A 6000-nucleotide genomic window follows, 5' to 3' on the forward strand; every position below is an offset into this window, starting at 1 on the left:
AGAGGATTACTGGAAATGATCAAACCTGTCTTCAGCAATATGCATATACATGTAGAAATCACATCAGTGACAGTTTTAGGTTACATTTAAATGACTGTAAGTTACTGTTGTTTACACGATGAGATGAACCAGTGTACAGTTAGAAGTATACCGCGTAATACCAAATATAGAAATTCACTTTTTTGATCACTTCTATAAAAGACTGGAAATAAACTAAAAATCCATTATCATTATAGTAAAACGAATACTAATAGAACTAATAGCAAACACTTTGTTCTTTATCTATGGTCCTGGCAAGAGTACAAGATGAAATGTTACCATTTCTCCTTCTGCTATCGACCACTTCTCATCCTCCTTGACATCACTTGTTAATTAATCAGACACTGCTAAGAAGACAGAGGAAGAAAAAAAAAGCAATATGTCTTCTGAGCCACCCAAAAAAAAAAAAAACCCTAACAACAACCAAAAAACAAGACACTTCTTAGACCAAAAGGTTGTATTTCCTAGATATCTCTGTATCAAAGATTTTATATAGCATGCATAAACACAAAGAAAAATGTCAGTAGATAAGACATCATGGCAAATCAACATGCAGAACACACAAGATTGGGGCATATGTGTCAAAGAGCTTTAAAGAACAAATGGTTGTGTACCTTAATCGAGAGGCTGCGTTTCATGTTTTTGTTATACAAGATAGCAACGGGCTGAAATGACTTAACTGCATCCTTTTAATATTCTTTGACTGAAAATAGATTTTGATAAATAAATAAAAATGTATGTTTCTAGGCACAGTTGTCTGAGCCACCAGGTGTTCTGCCTTTTATATCAGTGCTGTTGGCCAAAAGTAGTGGTGTAGATTAGAACAAATAGTATGCTAAAATATTATAAATCCATGAGACACCCTGCACAAGGATGTGCAAGCCTAGTGTTAGTTGTCTCTAAAAGTGGAATATGCTTTTGGCTCATGCAGTAAACAGAAAACAGAACAGAAAATGTGATTTACTGTGGTAATCCTGTGCTAATAAATCTAATGTTTCAAACACAAATAAACATGTGACAATGTTTTAGGTTGCTTCAATCTCATCAGTGGAATAGAGTAATAAATGTAAAACTGCATTTGCCATTAAATAATTTTGTTTTAGTTATAATTAGTTTTTACTTCAGAGTTCATAGAAGAAAAACACTGAATGGATTTCTCTGTTAGCTTTCACTTGATGCACCATATGCCATTGAGAAACCTTCCAAAAACAATTGCTGTATTTGTTCGGGAAAACAGTCTGCTTCCTGTTTCGTGTCATACAATCATTCACCACACAAAACCCAGTGTGTTGACAAAATACTATAAAAATCTTGAACCAGGCTGTCTAAATGTCACTGTAAGGGCTCCGATCTGTAACTGCTAAACCACCACCAGTCTTCCTTTTCTTGCTCTCTTGTGGAAAATGAAATTTCAGGACTACTTATAATAACTACCTACAGTGTAGGAAAGTATTCACAGCACTTCACTTGTTCCATATTTTCTCATGTTATAGCCTTATTCCAAAATGGACTAAATTCATTTTTCAACTCAAAATTCTACACACCATATACTCCATAATGACAAAGTGAAAAAAGTTTGCTCGCAAATTTATATATGTATAAATTTATGGATGATACGTTTACGGATGGCGGAGGCCACTGTGCTCATTGGGATCTTCATTACTGCGGACATTTTTATATACATCCCCAGATCTGTGCCTCGATACAATACAGTCTCAGATATCTACAGACTATTTCCTGGACTTTGCTGACATGTACTGTCAACTATGGGACCTTATATAGACAGGTGTGTGCCTGTAAAAATCATGTCCAATCAAATGAAGTTACCACAGGTGGACTCCACTAATGTGTAAGCTTTAGCTAAATAAATACATAAAAAATTAGAAAATACCAAACACCTATCTGCTATAGGAATACATAAAGTTCTTAGTGAAGTCAAACAGTATTTGTATGTGGATATTTCCTACCAAACTCTGTGGTTCTCCTTAATTCAGTACTATCTTTTAGTGTTGCTTAGTCCAGTATCTTAGCTTTACAACCCACAGTGTTACTGTTAAGTCTCACAGCTCTCATCAGTCTTTTTCCAAACGCAGTAAGCAGTTGTTTAGAATGAAAAAAGCTCCAGCCTGCGAAAAACAAAACTGCTAATAGGCTTTGTGAACACAAAAATGAAAGTTTTCTACTAATAAATAACACTGAACATCAGACAGATGGTACAGATGGACTATTTGGGACCGACCACACCATTTCTCCCTTTACGACCAAAATCCAAGCTTCACTTTATTTGCTCTTTAGTTTAGTTTAGCCTCTTTAAATACATAATAATAAAATAATCCTGACAAGATAAAGCTCCCACACTGCATGGACACCATTTTTTGGATTTTCATTTGTATTCATAAACACATAAAAACATTACATCATTTGATGTAGTTTCAGATTTTGTGTGTCCACGGAGATGTACATATGAAATACAGTAAAACAGACTACCGCTGTCACTTCACTAATAACCCTGAAATTGCCTCTCACACTTCGGGGCCAGAAAACTGTGGAGCAGTTGGTGTTTTAACATCTGCAGCACTCAAACCTCTGCCAGTTCATCTTACTGGCTGACCTACTGGAAATTAGTTGGGCAGATGAAAAAAGATTGGAGAGGCTTTCAAGCCAAAGGGAACTTTGACTCCCTAAGGACAGGAAATGAGAGACAGGTGACAGCAAGAGTGAGTGAAAATAGGTCAGAGATTGGTAGCAGGAAAGCAGTTTGGTTAAAGACATTTTGTGTGCTTTAGCAATTCACCGAATAACCACAGTTATGCTCTCTCCTGCACACACTGCCTTCTGTGCCCTCTACTTTACACACAGCTTCCCATATTCATCCTTAAACCGGCCTGTATGTGTTCTTGAATTAAATAAAATCCATGTTTCAAATCATTTTCATTGCTCCAAATATTCATGATTGGTCATAAAAGGACAATTAAAGTAAAACATAATATTAACTTTATATTAAAAGTTTTTATGATATGTCTTTACTTTTAAACACAAAGCAATAGACAAAACAGTGTCTGTAAAACACAATACTGTTGGAACTACATCTGCTTGTTTTCAGCACTCAAATAACATCTATAATATGGCCATAAATAAGCTAAGATCGTGTTAGGTCTAAAAATAAACAGTACAGTATATCAAGCATGCTAGATATTGTTTTGCAATCTTAAAAAGACGCTGAATTCAGTCGATGTCTCACTTCACAAGCCACATAGTCAGCAAGTGTTCCAGCACTAAAGATTGTGATCAAGCTCCTTGTGAACACTCCTCCTCAACCTGCTCAGAAAATTAATTGTTTTTCATGGCTGATTCAAAAGCGCATTAGCATAAATTGACAGCTGTGGTGTGCAATATGCATGCGTAAAATTGGAGTTCACACTCCGGTCGGGCATGATCCCTGAGATAGAGCCATAGTTAACACGCAGAGGTCAGCTGAAGGAACAGACCCCGACTGGAGTGAATGTCAGCAGTGAACTGCAGCCTCAGCAGCATGGCTCACACTGGCTTTTTTGTGTCTGTTAGCAGAATTAAACAATCCCCGGAGACATAACATCAACACACACACACACAGGGTCCCTTCTGAATATTCAATTAGCCCTATAGGTACTAAGAGGAGCCAGCTAGGTTTCTCTAAAATAATTCAGACTGATAACCATGAAAGCAGTACCTCTACAGACCTGTTTAGGTTAGGATTTAGACATAAATCACTTTGGTATCTGCTAAATTGTGGCCTTCATGAGAGCCACACATGGCTCCGGGTTAGGAACTGCTATCAGGACAAGAGTTTGTGCTCAGGATAGTGAGCTGGGGGGTATTAAACATTGATAAAAAAATAAATAAATAAATAAATAAAAAAAAGAGGGGAAAAAAAAACAACCTCCATGAAAAATGACTCATTCTCAAGTGCTCACATCCTCTTTGTCTGTTATCCTTGACAAATTTACTACAATAATTTCACCAGTGAACTAAAATAATTTAAGTGGGTACAAAAAGGCTCCCATCCCATTTTGACCCTCAAGGAAGCATGGCATATTGAATTTTTAATCATTATTATTATTATTATTTTTTGTCTTGTCTTCAATTTAATTTGTCATTCAAGCACAAGGAGGGCACAATGGAAGAGTGAATGAATGTCTTCCTGAGTATTGTGTTCTGTATCATCTCCACTCATGCAGCGGACAGTGAGGGCAAGACTGTTCACAATAAAATGCAACAAACCTGGACTGAAAAATACCTCTTTAATGGGTTAAGGGGCTAGTAAAAAATTCTATCATTTCTTTCCATAAATGAGGCGATAGGGAAAGAAAGAGGGGCTGAACTCTGAATACAGATTAAGAAGGTCTACAAGATGAACAACGCAATCAAGCAAGAAGACAAAAAGCCTGGTATATCCAGGAGAGAGAGCTTTTGTACTGTGGGGATTAGGTGCAAACTGCAAAGCGACGTGTTAATTTCCCATTGCTATATTTCACAAACAGCAGGTATTCACTCATTTCCCATTCTAATAGTAACAACATTTGATAACTTGAATGCCATCCTTGAATAATCAAATCATGCTATAGCCATACTATAACTATGTCATACTATATTAAAATCACATTTGCATTTGTAGAAATAATAAGGAAACTTCCTTTCCAGGCACAATGCAAATTAGCAGAAGTCCTTTGGAATCACAGTTTTACAATTAAGTTAAAAAATGGTTATTAATGGTTACCAAAGAAAACCACAAGTGCCATTTTTCATCCAATATAGTTTCTGACAAGTTGTGCAAATGTTAAAGTAATAAAACCTGTGATGGCATTCAAAAGAAGAGTCAAAACCCACCAAGGTCACGGGATTCATCCTCTGGAAACGGCTACTGTCAAAATTTATTAACATCTAGTAATTTTTAGGCTAGATATTTCAGTCTGTACAAGGAACAAGACAACATGCTTGTATGGCAAAAAGAAAAAAAAAAACAGTTATACGACTTTAATGCGAGTACTCTTTCTGGTTATTTATTTTAATTTCCATAGCTATAGTTGGATCTCAAACTCTGGACAAAAACTTAAATGCACTGGTTGCTTTTTACCCGACAGTCCACAGTCACGCAGCATTCTCTGTCTAATAAAGGCATAGGATTTTCTCGACATCAACTTAAATAGAGGTTGCTAGAGCAATCTGCACAGACTGACAAGCAGAAATGCATCTTTGAGTTCATGTCCTCTCTGGATGCTTCCCATTTATCTTGTCTGTCAAGTAGAGAGGACATGATAATGAAAGATGAACACTCCAGTGAATGGCTCCCTCTGCCAGCCTACCATACAATGCCAAATAATGGAAACTCTGCTCAATGACCAGAAGTCTGCTAGATCTTGGAACCGTAGGACAGGTGCAGCGCTCACTCAGTTGATATCAGTTAACACAGTACTTATTTATAGCAATGGGGTTTAGGTAAAAAAAAAAAAAAAAAAAAAACAGTGCAGAACAAGATACCAAAAAATAAATAAAACCCAATATTGTCTTAATTTTGTGAGAACTAAGAACATTAAGGGACACATGCTTCTGCAGATTTGGAGTCATTAAGTTGCATGTCTCCAGTTTAAATGTGGTAATTTGTATACTACTGTGTTCCATTTGTACAGTACAGGGCCACTTACACTGACCAGCAAACACTTAAATGCACAGCTACCTCCCTCTGCTGGAGGATGGTAAAATTGCAAACTCTACTTGAACTCCCCCAAATAAGAAAAATACACCAAATATCAAAATTCAAAACACTATGAAGGCAGACAACTTCCATGTTAAGACTCGCAGTAAAACGAGGAACATTATTTAAAAGTTGTAATATTTGTCTCTTAGTGTCAAATTTTTATTAAAGAGGTTACTGGTTTCATCTAGTTTCCATCTATCCATCCATGGCAGGAGATTTTAACCACG

This window comes from Oreochromis aureus, linkage group 16 (assembly GCF_013358895.1).
Source record: "Oreochromis aureus strain Israel breed Guangdong linkage group 16, ZZ_aureus, whole genome shotgun sequence".
Taxonomy (NCBI): Eukaryota; Metazoa; Chordata; class Actinopteri; order Cichliformes; family Cichlidae; genus Oreochromis; species Oreochromis aureus.